The 16,946-nt window shown below is 39.8% G+C and overlaps 3 long non-coding RNA genes across 3 annotated transcripts; 1 reads left to right on the top strand and 2 right to left on the bottom strand.

The window, feature by feature from the left end:
- Positions 1-238: 238 nt before the first annotated feature.
- On the bottom strand, positions 239-5,365 carry LOC309530946. The gene is made up of 2 exons (XR_014218983.1): positions 5,212-5,365; positions 239-450 (listed from the first exon to the last, which is right to left on the bottom strand). It is a non-coding gene; the product is annotated as an uncharacterized lncRNA (long non-coding RNA).
- On the bottom strand, positions 4,581-5,204 carry LOC309530943. The gene is made up of 2 exons (XR_014218979.1): positions 4,994-5,204; positions 4,581-4,870 (listed from the first exon to the last, which is right to left on the bottom strand). It is a non-coding gene; the product is annotated as an uncharacterized lncRNA (long non-coding RNA).
- A 1,753-nt stretch (positions 5,366-7,118) lies between the features above and the next one.
- On the top strand, positions 7,119-15,822 carry LOC309530930. Its single transcript, XR_014218962.1, has 4 exons — positions 7,119-8,239; positions 11,986-12,058; positions 14,875-15,206; positions 15,241-15,822. It is a non-coding gene; the product is annotated as an uncharacterized lncRNA (long non-coding RNA).
- The last annotated feature ends 1,124 nt before the right edge of the window (positions 15,823-16,946 follow it).

A 16,946-nucleotide genomic window follows, 5' to 3' on the forward strand; every position in this document is an offset into this window, starting at 1 on the left:
GCAGTGACTGGAAAAGAGTAGATTCAGGAACAGAACTTAAATTCAGGAGAAAGAAGCAGTGGCGTAGCGTGGGTTGTCAGCACCCGGGGCAAGGCAAGTAATTTGTGCCCCTAACCCGTGGATTTGCGCACCCTAACCCCCAGATGTTGCGCCCGGTGCGGCCGCCCCCCCTGCACCCCCCACGCTATGCCACTGGAAAGAAGATTAACTTGTAAAATAGGAAGACAGCAGATTACTATAAAATTAGTAGCTTTCTGTTCTGAGTACAGTACAAGAGTTGGCCATTTTGTATTCACATGTAGCTCCCTTCCAGGCTTGTTTCAGATGGGACAAAAATCCATACCTTTGTAGCTATAGGGTGCATATTTCCCTTAGGCTTTCTGTCCAAACTTTTCTCCATCAAATCCAGAACTGATCTTGCACCTCTCTCTCCCAGAGCATAATGTGTCCCTGCCAGAGGAAATGGGCAAGATGCATTCTAGATAAGAGAGAGAAGTGCAAGGAGCCAAAAGCAGAAACCAAGCCCAGATCCTAAATCTCTTCCTCATCCCCTCCATTTGCCACATTCGGAAAAGCACGTTGCCATTCACTTCAGTTGATGCTATTCACACATTTCAAGGAAGTACAATATGGCATCACTCTTCCCTCTGTGCTGGGTGAGTGCCATCCTTTGAAATGAATGGAGTCATTTGCCCCTCAGTGACTCCCGTTCTTTGACATGTGCTTGCAGTGGAGTCAGAATGACCCATGTTGTTGCCAGATGCAGAAAAGCACCCTTGATCCCAAGCCAGCTATCAACAGTTCTGTATGCTGGATTCTGCAAGCTGATTAGTATTCAAATAAAACTTAGTATGTCCCCTTAAGGTGACAGCTTTAAGATTATCTTTTGTTTGCATGTAAAAGCATGTCCTTTCCCCTCTTTTGCTGGATTGTCCTGGGCTGCCACTTTTTCCCCAAACACGACTTGCTAGTGCTTCTTTCTCTTGCAAGCATTGACTGAGATCCCTCTGGCTGCAGTGTTTACAAAAAACAGGTGTTCATTTTTCTTCAGAGCAGAATTTTAATCAAGTGTTGCTCTTTCTTTCTTTCTTTTAGTCCAAAAGTAATTGAGCAATCAATTTAATTAAGGTGCCTGGGTCCAAACAGAGCTTATTTCTAGAAAGCCCCTTCAGCTTCTTTAATCAGTGACGGCAAAGCTAAAAGAAAAAGTCCAACGTTTCTCTCCATTACTCTTTATTCATTTACAAAGGACAAAGATCTCATATCACATAATAAAAAGAACCATTGAGTTCAAGGACTTCTGCAACTGGCACGCTGCGGCACAAAAGTTTTCAGAATCAAAAGTACTATCATTGACACAGAATAAATATTTCTCTAGATAGCGTTATCAATCAGGTCTTTCCCATAATCTGATATAAAGGAGTATCTCATAGCCACCAAACACAATAAGATTAATGAAATTGGAGATGGGGAACATATGGGGTCTTGCATCTAATCCATGTCTATTCAAGTCTCTGAGCTAAGCTACATCTGTTGATCAATATTCCGTCGTCGTAAACTCTGCCTGTTGCAACTGCCACAGAATTTATATCATTAGGGACTCCTGTGTCGGAGTTCTTTTGAAGAGACTCTCTAGAGACACAGAAAGTCAGTCCCCCTCCAAAAACAGTTCTGGAAACAAGAGAGCATACAGTTTAGTTATCTCTTCCCACACTTATTAACTTTAAATATGCTCCTATCGTTAAGGTGGTTGAAGAGCAGGAAAAGGATAGGTTCTTTCAACTCTTCCAAGGAAGATTTAAAGAAAACCCCAAGAGTGTGATTCCCAAAGATGTAATAACTGAGATCCCAGGTTGGGCTTGATACATTTTGCTGTATGATGGAAAAGACAAAATTGCCTCCCCTGCATTCTAAGTACATTAACCAGCCAGCTGAATCTTACTTCAGTACTGGTGAGAATAAGACAGTGACCTCCCACTGCACCTGAGAGAAACAGGACATATGGGGGGGAGAGCAGGATAGGCAATACAACACACACCCCTGTTCTCCAACGTGCTGGGCATGTTTCCCGAAGGCAAGACATCATGCCCAGAAGATAATACAAACAGTTTCCAAAAGGTCTACCAGTGAAATAACAGCTGCAAACAAATACCGTGGTACCTCTGGTTACGCACTTAATTCGTCCCGGACGTCTGTTCTTAACCTGAAACTGTTCTTATCCTGAGGTACCACTTTAGCTAATGGGGCCTCCCGCTGCCACACAATTTCTGCTCTCACCCTTTTTAAAAAAAAGTTATATTTTTATTGGTTTACAAATATAAAAAAAGAAAACAAAGTTGTACATTCAAACTTCTTAATTACCTCTTAATTCCATTCTTTTGACTTCCCTCAATTTGTCTGAACTTCCTTCATTTTATAACCTTTAACACAATCCTACTTATTGTTAATTATTCTGGTAGCTTCAATTCATTATTTATACTTATTATTAGATTTTCACATCACAGAGCTTCCTTAAAGCTTACAAACGTAATCTGGTTATCACTTAGTTTTTGCAAATATTGAATAAACTTCTCCCAATCTTCTGTAAATCTTTGATCGCGTTGATTCCGAATCCTTCCTGTCATTCTGTCCAATTCCGCATAGTCCATCATTTTGGCTCTCCAATCTTCTATCGTAGGCATCTCCTCTTGTTTCCATTTCTGGGCCATCAATATTCTTGCTGCAGTCACTGCATATAAAAATAACTTCTCTTTCTTGTTTATCTCATTCCCTGTAATACCAAGTAAAAACGCTTCTGGTTTCTTAGTAAATGTGTATTTCAACATTTTCTTCAATTCATTATAAATCATTTCCCAGAAGCATTTTACCTTCTTACACTCCCACCACATATGAAAGAAAGTGCCTTCCTTTTCTTTACATTTCCAACATTTGTTACTTATCTTATACATTTTTGCTAACTTTACGGGGGTTATATACCATCAATACATCATCTTCATAACATTTTCTTTTATAGCAGTACATGCAGTGAATCTTAAACCATCTTTCCACAGTCTTTCCCATTCCTCCATTTGTACATTATTTCCTATATCTTTGGCCCAATCAATCATCACCGATTTTACCTCCTCATCCTTCGTATACCATTCCAGCAATATCTTATACATTTTTGCTAAGATCTTACAGTCATTATTTAATATGTCAGTCTGAAATTTGGATTCTTTATCAGCAAAGCCCCTTTCATTTAAATCTTTTCTAAACATCTCATTAATTTGAAAAAAATGCAGCCAGTCATTCACATAATTCTTAACTTCTTCAAATGGTCTCATTTTCCATTTTCCTTCACTTTTACATATCAATTTCTCATATGTTACCCAACCCCCTGTCATATTGACTTTCTTCACGCTCATCGCTTCCAGCGGTGATAACCAATAAGGAGTTTTTTGTTCCAACAGATTTTTGTATCTTTCCCATACTTCAATCAAGGGCCTTCTTATAATATGATTTTCAAAACCTTTGTGGACCCGTTTCTTATCATACCACAAATACGCGTGCCACCCAAATCTATTATCAAAACCTTCTAAGTCTAACACATCCGTATCTTGTAATTTTATCCATTCCTTTAACCAACAGAGGCAAGATGCTTCATAATATAATTTCAGGTCTGGCAGGGCGAAGCCTCCTCTTTCTTTTGCATCTGTTAAAATCTTAAATTTTATCCTCGGCTTCTTACCCTGCCAGATATACCTTGAAATTTCTCTTTGCCAGTTTTTAAAAATTGCTGCCCCCTTGATTACTGGAACTGTTTGGAATAAAAATAACATCTTCAGTAGCACATTCATTTTTATCGTTGTAATTCTTCCCCAAAAAGAAAGTTTCATTCTTCCCCATACCTCAAGGTCCCTTTTAATCTTATTCCATGTTGGAACATAATTGTTGTGAAACAAGTCAATACTCCTAGGGGTTAACCAAACCCCTAAATATTTTACTTTCTTAACCACTTCTATCTCAGTTTGCTGCTGTAGTCTATTAACTAACTCCTGGTCAGTATTTTTAATAATTGCTTTGGTGTTTTTTCTTATTCAACATAAATCCTGCCAATTGTCCAAACTTATCAATTTCTTTCAATACTTCTGATACTGTATTCATAGGATCTTCCAAGATGCTCTCATCCTGAGGTAAAGTTCTTAACCCGAAGTATTACTTCTGGGTTAGCGGAGTCTGTAACCCGAAGTGTTTGTAACCCGAGGTGTTTGTAACCTGAGGTACCACTGTATTTGCAGAAAGAGAACTCCAGAAAAATATCCAAATGTAGTTTGGCTATGAGGAATTAAAAAGAAATCTTAAAAACCAATAGAGAAGGGGCCATACATATCTTCCATAAGGCTAAGGACCTCCATCACCTGATGTCATTTGGCAAGGGCACTCAGAGCAGGGTCTCAGACAAAGATATTAAAAACCACATTGGTGTATGCAAGAAAGTGATATTTCAAGTAACCCAAGGCTTAAATTTAGATATTTATAGATGAAAACTGGCTCTTAAAATTGGGCCCAGAAACAGACTGGAAGACAGAACATCTAAGAACCTGGTGGGAATTTTTAATAACACTTGTAAGAAATCTCTAAGAAAATAACTTGTACAAAGAAATCCAGAGTAAATGGCAAACCTCCTAGATCTTTTCTCATAGCTAGGGACTTGGGTGTGTATGTTCTCCGTTTAAATGAAGCTTTCCATTTGCCATCCATGCATCTGCAACATTTATTCCCTGTAGCAAAAGCAGTGGCTAAAGACATTCTCATTTAGTGGTAGCTGATGGAGAGATCATCCCTCAATTTTCCACAAGGTTGTCATAATCTGCCATCATAAGATTCCAATCTCATTTTTAAAAGAAAAAGGGAAACGGGAAAGAAAATTGATTTAGTGTCACTGCTTCATCCCACACTGGGTTTTGCTAGCTGCCTTAAGTATGCTAAGGAAAGGTGGGATATAAACAAATACCTGTTAGGAAAATGCTAAATGAGTGAGCAAAACCGAACTGCCAGACAACATGATTCAAAATGTTCCTTTTCTTTTTAATTTCGACACCAAAGATACCTTCTATGCTCCCTTCTCTATGCTGTGCAACAGATATATGTTAGGAGTAAATAGCTAAAAATTAGACAAATCATTAAAAATATATATCACAACATGTGATTGTGAACGTCTGCAAAGCTTACATTGCAGAATGAACATCGTTCTGATGCTCTAAATTGGAAGAGTTGCCTGTTCTGGTAACAGAAAGACAGTAATAGATACTTTTAGGCAAACTACATCATGATGGAGATACATTCTGGAACTGTGTTCCCTTGGATTCCCACTCCACAACACAACCAATTAGGGCCATGGAAAAGACAAGGAAAAGGCTATCGTAGGAAATCTTAATGTTCTGAGGTAGATACAGTATCCCTGTGTGGCAGTATTAACAAATCTCAACTGTTTCCAATTATGGGCCCTCCCTATGAAATATTTCCTTCCAGTCCAGCACAATAGCCTCAAGATTTTCATACACACAACCTCCCTTCCTGCTCCTTCTAGGCCACTGGCATTTAGTATCTTTCATCACACTCCCGTTGCCTCTTAAATCTGCCACAAAGGCCGCTTTATTGAGTGTGAGTGGCTGAAAGGATGCTTCAGCAATGGGAGGATGTCAGCAAAGGTGATGGCATCAGTGGGTCCCTTCTCCTACCAAAGAAATAAAATATGTTGTGGGGTTTCAAGGGCCACTGATAAATTGGCCTTCAGAGGTGAGTTGTAACACAGAACATGCAAGCTGAAAATAGGTGAGGGATAAATGATGAAGATACAAATCTCAGTAGTGGATAGGTTCATATAGTGTAGAATGGTGCAAAGGACTGTCTTTTTTGAGGTAGCATTCAAATACAACCTACTGGCTTTGATGATTTCAGAGAAATTTATTTCTCTGACAAGAAACCCATGTTACCGGTGAGGTAAAATGATCTTTAAGGAAGTCTATGACTGTGCTCTAGCACTTCCCTGCAGAGAGTTCAGCTGGACTATTACCACATGGTAGCAAACATTCAAGGAAAGTAACCTGCAAACAGTTGTTTTGTTTATAGTTTCAGCAACTTTACTCATATGAACAAATTTGCTGACAAGGATCTAACTTTCTGCAGTCACTCAGTAATGTTGATAGCAAATTGGTTGTATTGCTGTTTCCCCCTCCTCCTCTCTGTGTAACTAGAGAGCGTTTTCGTACAGTAAACTATAGCTAGTACTTGTAGTTTAAGGAAGAGGAATTAATTTGCCACCCTATATGACATGCCCTCTCAAGTACTACCAGTCCCAGAGTTCTTTAGTCCCTGCTGACATTTCCTTTGAGGAGGCAGGAGAGAACCAACAAGCTAGTCTTCTCTCACGACAGCAGGAGAGAAGGACTAGCACCGTAGTAAATCAGAGACGTTGAAATTCCAGGGATAACAATAATCAAATGCTGGGAGGATTTACAGTTACATGTGAGTAAAGGAGCTGCGCCTCCGGTCTTCAGAGTGCATCGACCAGATCCTGCAGATCCTGCTCTTCTGTTTCTTCAGTGTAAACCCTTTGTGGGCAGTGTTTCAAAACAGATAATGATGATGATGATGATGATGATGATGATGATGATGATAAATAAATAAATAAATAAATACACACACCCCGGGCATCACCTCTTTAATCTTCTACCCTTGGGCAGGAGATATAGAAGTATAATCAGCCGTACCAACAGGCTAAAAAATAGCTTTTATCTGTGGGCTGTTAGGCTGTTGAACGGAAAATAACATAGCGAAATTGACTTGCAAGGTGGTGTGTTGTTCGATACGAGATTGAGTGTTTGTGGGGGAAGGGAGGTTCGTTTAATTTCATTGTACACAGCTTGCACAATGACAATAAAGGTATTATTATTATTATTACTATTAAATGTATGCTATTCATTATTAAATTTGTTTCTGTGAGGTGTAGTGATGGCCACCAACTTTAAAAGAGGATTGGACAAATTCGTGGAGGATAAAGGCTTTCAGTGGCCATGTACCACCTCCACTGTCAAAGTCAGTATGCCAAGTCAAGATCTTTCTTGAGGCTTCTCATAGGCACCTGGTTGACCGCTGTGAGAACAGGATGCTGGACTAGATGGATTTTTTGCCTGACTCACAAGGGTTTTTACTGGCTTCAAGCAGCAGTGCCACTGTCCCTTCTAAATCTCCACCATAAAGCTAGCCACCAGGGATGGGGGCAGAGGCAAACATCATTCATGGCCTTTGTAAAAGGAGGGTTAGTAACCTTATCTGCTAGCACTGGCAACTTAGAACCACCATGCTTCCCCTGACATCCTACTTTCCTCTCAGACTTCCTTTGTTGTCCCTTTTCATCTCATCCATGACAGATTTCCCCTGTGTCTGCAGGTCAGACATCTTGATTAACCCACAATTTCCTAAGTGTGCCTCCCCTTTGTCTCACACATGGATGATCTCTACTGTAGATTGTCCTGAATTTGGGGATCTTGGAGGTTTCGGTGTGAATAAATGACTTGGCACCTCCAGCACCTCACATTTATTCCACATGGAAGAAACTTTTAATAGTTTTTTTCTTGCAGCAGTAACATGTGCTAGGCTGAATCAAAGGCAATGAAAAATCCATTATTTTACTTCACCTTGCCAAAAGACGCTTTGCTATAATGGGAAACATTTCCCCCAATCAGCTGCCCGCATTCTCTGATATAATTACAACTTCTCACATTTTTCCCCCTTTTGTTGTATTTGTTAGTTACCTCATTATTCCTCGCATAATAAACCTAGATGGTTTCCTGAAATGGGATTTCAGAAGTATCGCTGGTCCACTTTTGCAAGTTTCGAGTCGCATTCTTGCTCTTTCAGTCCTTTTGGATTCTGTTTTGATTAATAAGTGCCCTGTCCTCGTTTAAACGCATTAAAACACTCACCTCTTCTGATTAGCACAGCCTGCCATGCAAATCCTTTGTGTTGCACTTTCTAATGATTGATACTGCATTACAGTCAGACGCAAATGTATGCCTACTCTTTTCTGTCGAGCTCATTTTGCCTTTGACGGTCAGCCTCTCGTACGCATTCGGTGTCAAGTGCTGGTGAGCGAAGGAGCCGCAGAGAAGTGCCTCCATTCCTCGCCTCGCCTCTTTTTAATCTGCTCGAAGGTGTTGCGGATTTGGCCCTTTTCAAGTTGGAGGCAGAGCCACAGGTAATTATCTGCAGCTGGATTTGAAAACACTTGTCAGGCAAAAGAATCCTTTGCCTGGCGAGGCTGCCATTTTGACAACCGGGGAAGAGGCAGAACATTTGCTTTACATGCTGAAGGTCCCAGGCTCAATGCTTGACATCTCCCAAGTAGGACGGCGAAAGACCCCCCGTTTGAAACTCTGGTGCCAATCAGCATAAATAGTGCTGAGCTTGGTGCACTTGGTTTGACCCAGTCTTCATGTCTAGCTTCCCTAACCAGCAGAGCATAACTTATGCCTGGGACAAGAGGACATAAAGCAGTTGTTGTAAAGTAGTGTCACCCACAGACAGGGGATATAACAGGGCTCTCTAGACTGATATGGCAATAAGTCGTTCACCAATGCCCCTTTTTCCCACATTCAGAAGAGGCTGCTTTACAAATGTGCCCCCGCAACACCTTAGCAAGATGTGGAAATACCTTGGATATCTCGTAACCCCGTGTAAAATTAAGTAGGGTGAGGCAGGATTGTTATTTGTGGTGCTAAGCCTCAAGTGATGAAGTTCTGAAGGTTCAAATTCTTACTTAGCCATGGGAGTAACTGGGAGACTGGGAGAGTGATTAAGGTAAGGATGCTTCCAAACCACCCTCCCTGCTCTGCAAATAATATGCCTGTCTTCTTCGCCCCAAGATGACTATCTGCAATCAATGTGTGGTACAGATCCATGTGGATCTTGGTTCTTGTAAACAGTTCAACACTTTTCTCCCATTAAAATGCCTGGAGATGAACTGCTCTTTCATCTGGCATTTGATAGGCAAATGCACTTCCAAGTTCTCAGTTGGATGGAGATTTTTCAAGTTCAGCCCTAATTTATTTATCTTAAATCCGGCAATGTACTGTAATTTTACAATAAAAGCCTCCCAATCAAAGCTTACCTTATCCAGAGGTAATTAATACAAAGATTGTTGAATTAAAGATGTGAGTCTTGACACTTTGGCAGGGGGTAAGGGACATGGTCTCAAAGGCCCAAATTATGCCTGAAACAGACCAATTAACACCATGTATCTTCTTTTATGTTAACTTCAATTAAGGTTTCTTAAAATTTTTGAAGTTATTTTCTTCTTTACAGTCTCAGAATGTCAGAAATGTACATCAAAGAAAAACGCTTCAGTGCGAACACCATAGGTAACGCTCATTTGCACACAAATCTGCATATTGCAAAGGAGTTCAGAGCCCATTTTGCATGTATTATTGCAAGATGTGAGTCGACGAATTAAAGGACTTAAAGATAACAACCATACAAAGGAAAGAGTGCACCTACTTGTGTTTACAGAATGAACTTTGAAAAAAGGAAAGTAGTCATTATCTCTACACAGGAATATACATGGAAATTATATTAAAATGGCATTTTGGACACCTGTGTGGTTTAAACACTTTTGAGAAATTTGTAAAGTTCATTTAAAGGGAACTTCCATCTATACTGCAGACTTAAACTGGGTTAATAGCCTTCCTCTCTCAAGAGGAGATCTCCCCTGTGAGTGACAGATGAAACTACAATTCCCAGGATGCATTGGGGGAAATTACGACAAACTGCTTAAAAAAACCTATATAAATTAGTAGTGTAGGTATGCTTTCTGAGATCATCAGTCACTGCTCTTAAGAGAATCGTCTTTGGTCCAACGAGAATTTTATCCATACACAACCCTTTTAAAACAAAATTGATGCTCAATGACTCCTGTTAACAATGAAGGTCAACAACAGGAGTGTCACATATCATCATTCAATAAAGGAAAGCAGGACTTGGCAAGTTTATACTAACTTTTACACCTATATTGCTACTGCTTCCTATTAGCCAGCTCACAAAAATTACTAATCACGCAATTCAGCCAGCTTGCCAAAAAGGGAAAAAGCTAAATCAGCTAAAATTGCGAGAGCTCGGCTTCTATCTGTTGAAGCTCATTTTTTGAGATGTCAATCTTTTTCTGCAAGACCAACTGTGATAAACCTGATCTTTGATCAACAGTTCTTAAAACACTGGATCTTGGCCAGAATCCATCTGTTGCTCAGTCCAGGCTCCGATTCGTACTGCCATGAAACTTCTGAAGAACTGTAAATGCCAATGGAAAGGTGTTAAGCTCATAAGCATTACCATCTAAATCTTCCTATCTTTCCAGCTGAGCTAAGCAAAAGGTTAAATGCTCCCCGTGGAGCTTACCCTTCCAAAAAAATCCTGACACCATTCAGGAATCACTGTTTCCGTGTATTAGGACAATCCAATCCGTTTCAGAGGGAGAGGGTGAAATTCCGAACCGGAACAAAGGGAATGCGCCAAATCCTTTAGATCTGGGTCAGGAAAACGTTGCTGCCCATATTCAAATGTCCATAGGTTACAATAATCTTTGGAGGCTCTGCTTTTGGTCCCATGTACAAAAGATGTATGGTTGGGGGTGGAGACAGACTCAAAAAGGGCCTTCACTGCAGCAACACTCTGGCTATAGAATTTCATAGTAGTAGTAAATTTCATAGTTTAACTCCATACGTCAACTACCTTTCATTTGTCTTGAACCTCCTGCTCATGTAGCCCTCTCCTTTTCTCACAAGGGGAACAATACAAATGTATTATTAGGAGTGTTCGGGTGAATATCTGCATATGAGCACTGATTGCACAGCATGACTTGAACCCTTCTCTCCTGGGGAGCTCACGCCACCTTTCTTGCCTTCTACTGCTAGATTATGGTGATACCTGGGCATTATAATAGTTGTATGGTCCCAGTTTTTTGCCTTGGCTTTTTAGAGCTGCCTGCACACACTGGAGCCCAGGAGTTTGTGTCTTTATTGTTCTCTTTCCGATTGCCCTAGTAGTGCATTGTATGTAGAGGGTGCACGAGGGTGGATGGTATCAGGTGTTGATTGGCCATTGGTGTATATTGATTGATGCCTCATTTTCATGGCTTATCTGAAGGCAGTGTGCAAAACGGTCTGTTCGGCTTAGCAGCTAGCTCAGTATAAGATTCCACCATAGCTAGTGTCAGTGTAGCATCGCTGCAGTGACCATCAGCTTGGGGAACAATAACATTGCCCTGCCATCTAATAATTCTGTCAGATTCTTAATCAGCGGGGAAGGCTTGTTGCCTTTTTATTATTGTACAATACCTAGTGTTATATTTAACTGTTTGAGAGTATCATAACCAACCATTGTTTTCAGCGTAGTAGAATCTGTGAGTAGCGATGGGGAAGAAATTTTATTCCGGTCTTATTTGAAACCGAATCCATCAAATTTATCCTTTCCAAAACAATATACAAACCGAAACACAGCTAACATTTAATATTTGCACTTAACCTGAATTTTGTTATGCACTTCACCAACTAATGCTTGCAAACATGCATATATTTGGGGGAAGTGTACATAAAAATGAATATACTTGTGAAAATAACACACTAACATGCATTATATTAAAGAAAATTGCTTGCAAAACTGTGTACATTGGTCAAAACTGCATATTAGGAGAAATTTGCACAAAGGTGCTGATGAATTTTTGTGATTTTTTTTTTTAACCCGCAAATTGTAAAATGTGGGAAACTGAAAATGAATGGAAAAAAATGAGAAACTGAGAGAACTGAAATCAACAGATCCTTCCTAATCCTAACCCCTGCTTTTTGTAGTTATTTTTGAACAACTCGCTTGCCCATAAGATCTGAGGATCATCTAAAACTTTTAGATAACTGGAAGCTCATTTTAAAAAGGAGTGTTGTTTACATATGATTACAGACTGACAATGAAATACCTTTGAGACTCATACCAAATTCAAGACGATCAGGACACCAAGACAGCTAAAGATCAGGTAAGTGGAAACATACTAAACACCATTTGTTTTGCACATTGGTGTTCATATAAAGCTAATAGAATTAAACAATCATTTCCTTGTCAGGTGCTTCCTTCAGCTGAAATTTTGAATTTTGACCTGAGGAATAGTTGCAGGCGCAGACCTTCAGTGCAATGTTTGTCATTAATACACACCTTTTCTTCGGATGGGGTTTATGGGCCTGTCAACATCAGCAACCTAGTGTGTGTATGTGTGTGTGCATCACATGTGCTCACCTCTGAGATCTGCAAGTTTCATTCTTAACTCACCGAGAAAATAGGACATGACACTCAGCACTATGGGACATTCAATCATTTCTGACCCACTTGCACACTTGGCTTGTCAAGGCCAGGCGGATGAGGGATCAGCCAGTTTTTAACATTATTGCACACTGTGCTGGGAGTAAGAGAGGGTTTATTATGTCTTTACTTTAAGGAGAGGGGAATGTGGCTGTAAAACAGGAAAGAGTGGGAGAAAGCTCAAGCAGATTAAATGGTTATTAATGAATATATGAGGAGGTGAGGAAAGCCTTGTGGACTAATTGCCCGTCTCATCAAGCACCCTGTTTTCATCAGCCCAGGGCTTCAGGGAGGCCCGCAAGCAGGGCACAAAGACTAGAGGCCTCCCCCATCATTTGCCCCCCAGCAAAATGGCATTCAGAGTCACAAAATCCAAGCTTTAAAAAGGTTAGACAAATTAATGGAGGATAAGGCTACCAATGGCTACTAGACATAATGGCTATGTTCTGCTTCCACTGTTGGAGGCAATAGGCTTCTGAATACCCATTGTTGGACATTCTCAGGTGGGATTGCTTTCGTGTTCTGCTTGTAGGCTTTGCATAAGCATCTGGTTGGCCACTTTGAGAACAGGATCCTGGGCCAGGTGTGTCTTTGGCGAGCCTTGTTCTTCTTTTATTCCTATAATGGCCTCTGAACTTGGAGGTTACAATTCGCTATCATGGCTAAACGCCATTTATCGACCTCTGCTCCAGGAATAAGGCCATCTAAGCCAGTGGACATGACCATATATATTATGAGTTAGTTAACTGCTGGCTTGATTAAGTACTGCCTTTTCCCTTGCCAGAATCTATTAGCCCTCATCTTCATGGGATGACCTTGAGAAGAAGTCAAAGTCTGGCTTTACCACTTATTCCATCTTATTCATAAATACAGAATCAGGTCCCTTCCCCCTTAAAACTTAAGGAGCCTCAGATGCTTCACCTTTTTCTTTGTACAGATAGTGTCTAAGCCACTGGATGATTTGGGCTCCCCTTTTCTGTACCCTTCCATAAATAAAGCACCTTGTTTAAGATGCCGCAAACTGGATTATACACAGTATTCCAAATATAGCCACCCCATAGATTTATATATAGGTATTTTCACACTAGACATTTTAGTTACAGTCCCTTTACCAGTAATGGTAAATAGAAGAATGTGACCTTTTCAGTATTGCCATATCCTGATTTAATGTTTTCATTGATTTCCCCAGTGCAATTATTTACACAGAATCTCATTTGCCATATTGCCAATCTCCCTGCCAGACATTCAAACCGCAGCCACTGTTTAGCATGCCTAAGGGGAGGAGCTATAGTTTAGTTTTAGGGAGTTGTAGAAGGGACTGTAGTACTTAAATAATTGTATTCAGTGGCCTGCTTTACATATAATGCTAAACTGTGGTTTATTAAACCGTGGCCTAGCAGCATATGCAAACCCACCCAGCGGCTTAACTAAGCTTTCTTAATTATGGTTTATGATTGCTAGTTAACCAAAGTCTGAAGCTGGTCCATAAACCTTAGTTCATGTTAACCACAACTTAGTGTTACATGTGTACCTCCTTAACTTTGTTTATGGATCCAGCATTGACCCCAAGGTTATAGAGCGAAGGGCAGCAAAAAGTTCAAACTGCTCTCATGGCTCGGCTGCTCTTACTGGTGCCTTTTAACTATTCTGTGATGTAATAAACCAAGGTTTCGGTGATTAGCCATGGTTTATATGCAAATCCAGCCAGTGTTGTCTATTCAGAACCATACCATCACAGGCACCTACAATTTATAGGATTTTTCATGAGCTTCCCTGATATGCATCATAATCTTCAACTCTTCCCTGATTCAGAGTAAACTAGTTAAGTGTAGATGATGGTGATGATTTATTAAAGCTTCTGGATGTGCAGTTAACCAATTTTTCAATAAAAATTCAGATTAAAAAAACCCAGAAACCCAATCACACGCAAGCATGCATACATCCAGAAGTTTTTCTTCCTGCATTTCTACTTCTGTTCTACAACACAAGTGGAACTCAGGAGGCTCATGTGTAGATGTGCTCTTGGCAAATCCTTAGCATAAAATAAAGACATAGCAGCCTTAGGTCTTGAGATGTTTCAAAGTTAAAAGAAGTCCTTGTGTAATGCTCCTGTTCTTGCATCATTTCACCTGCCCATTCTGCTCTGTATTCTATGATAAGGGGAGACCAGAGTGGATGGCATTTTTAAGGCAATAGCACCTCTCAGCTGATTCAGTGCTTTCATGTGGACTTTGAGTGAACCAAGTCCATGCTTTCCTGGGGAAGTCAAAGTCCTCTCTGTGTGTGTAGTGCGTATTTCACAGAAATGTAAACCTAAGACCTCTTTTCAACTTTGTCTTAGCTTTCCAGATTGTCAAGATTTAAGGTGCACAGTGCTGCAAGATATAAGGCACTGTAAAACCTTGCAAGTAAATTTTCAACACCTGGCTGCTGATCCCTATTATGTTACCTTTACAAGCTATTTCCTCCCTGTAGACAAATGCCTCTTTTTTCCAGCATGAAGGACTGATTTGATTTTAGCCACTTGAACAGCCAAAGGCTTAGTCACTGGAAGCAGCCTGGATGCTTTAAGAATACAGAAAGTCTCCCTCTTCGTGCAATGCAAAGTCTGGGTGCAATGCAAGATTTTTTCCACCTCCCTGGAGAAACTGGTTTCAGTTCAGAGACAAACCAGAGAACACTGCAATCTGCAATCACTGCCAGCAGTAATAATTTTCCACCTCACAACTGGAATTAGTGAGATGAAACTAAAATAGGAAGAATGTAGAGACCACTTTCAGAAAGCAACTGGGGATATTTCTAAAAGATTGGTGGGTGTGTGTGTGTGTGTGTGTGTGTGTGTGTGTGTGTGTGTCAGTTAAGACCACCCACGTTGCAAATTATATCTATTTAATCCTGCAAGCTCAACTCAGGAATGTGTTCTACTGTATTCAACTTCATCAACAGAAGTTGCATTGAACATTACGGTAAAGTAAGATTATGATAATCTTGCAAAACAGATATGTTCTTTTTTCCGCCTTCCCCTGCTCATTCAAGTTTACAGCCTTTTCATGCAGGGACTGAATTATGGTGTGTTTGATGCTTTGCACCGCTAACATTATGATCTTGGGAATCATTTTATCAATGGGAAACTAGCAAAACAAGTACTGAAATTGTACTCTTAGGAATCTGATTTCTATGTAGCATAACACTGCATGAGTATAGCATCTTATCAGTAAATACTAGTAAAAATAAGAAGCCCACAATATGTGAAAAATGGAATGTGAACAGGAAACATTGTGTCTCAAGCTACAGTAAACTCATCAGAGAAGGATAGTGGAAGGATCTTATTCAAAAATATGGTTAACTCCTGCAAATGCTTAAAGTATACATTTTAATAAATTCCATTTTTCACACATTGCAGACTTATTCTTTTCTGACCTTTCACATGACATGCAAAGAGCAGGTGGTTTGTTTTTTTTTGTGTGTGTGTGTGTGTGTGTGTGTGAGAGAGAGAGAGAGAGAGAGAGAGAGAGAGAGAGAGAGAGAGGGAGAGAAATAGATTTTCTATACAACCATTTGCTTTAATAATCCTGCACAAAATTTATGGTTTCAATCTTTTAATGTATCCCAGGGAACCTCAGCCCATTTGCAAAGATCATATTACGGGAAACACAAATGTTAATTGTAAAAGAAAGTCAGAGTGTTTAAAGAATATGTGAAGTAGTATTGGATTATGGGGAACTTCAGGCAGAAAAGGAAGCTCACAGGCTAAGTTTTATTTTGCCGATACTTTGAGATTCATCTGAAATATCAAAACTCATGCCTTTAAAATATTGCTAAAAACTCCAAATGAGACAAATACAGACATCCATTAACTAAGGAATTATTTAAAATCCAAAAGAATGTGCTTTTGTGATATTGTTATCCTTTCTTTTTGTAGGATAGGAACATTTGATTTTGTATACCAATTAAAGACAACAGACCAAATTCTGCATAGAGGGGGCTTGAACTCCATTGACTAATTATGTTTTGGGTTTCAGCTCTTATATTTAGCATTATCACATCTGCACAAAATGAGCATATATTGTTCGATCAAGAAGAAGGAGTTTAGCATTATGATTTATGAATCTTGATCTATGAAGCTGTGTCTATCAGACTGACATAATGCAGAGCCACTTACTTATTCTTTGCACTCACACTGTATTCTTTAGCTATAATTAATTTAGAGTTAATTTGTGCTTTCTTTTTGTTGTTCAGTTGTGCACTGAGAAGAAATGCATTTTAAACAGCTGTTGCCCATTTGGTCCAAGTCAAACAAATGCAAAACAATACCTTTAACTAGACCAAGTTCTGTTGCTATAGAAGCTTTAGAAATCATGCAGAATTCTTCACCCAACAGAATGTTACAAGAGTATTTAGAACAAGGTTGTTAACCAGTGACTACAGTCTCAGTCCTCTGCATGGGAGTAAGTCATTCTGAGCCCAGTGAGGCTTAAATCTGAGTAAATCTGCATATCTATCATTGACCTAATACTCACATAAAATCATTTTCAGTAAAGCCAGTTCACGGATATTGCTGCTAATCA

This window comes from Podarcis vaucheri (genome assembly GCF_965113315.1).
Source record: "Podarcis vaucheri genome assembly, chromosome: 4".
NCBI classification, from domain to species: domain Eukaryota; kingdom Metazoa; phylum Chordata; class Lepidosauria; order Squamata; family Lacertidae; genus Podarcis; species Podarcis vaucheri.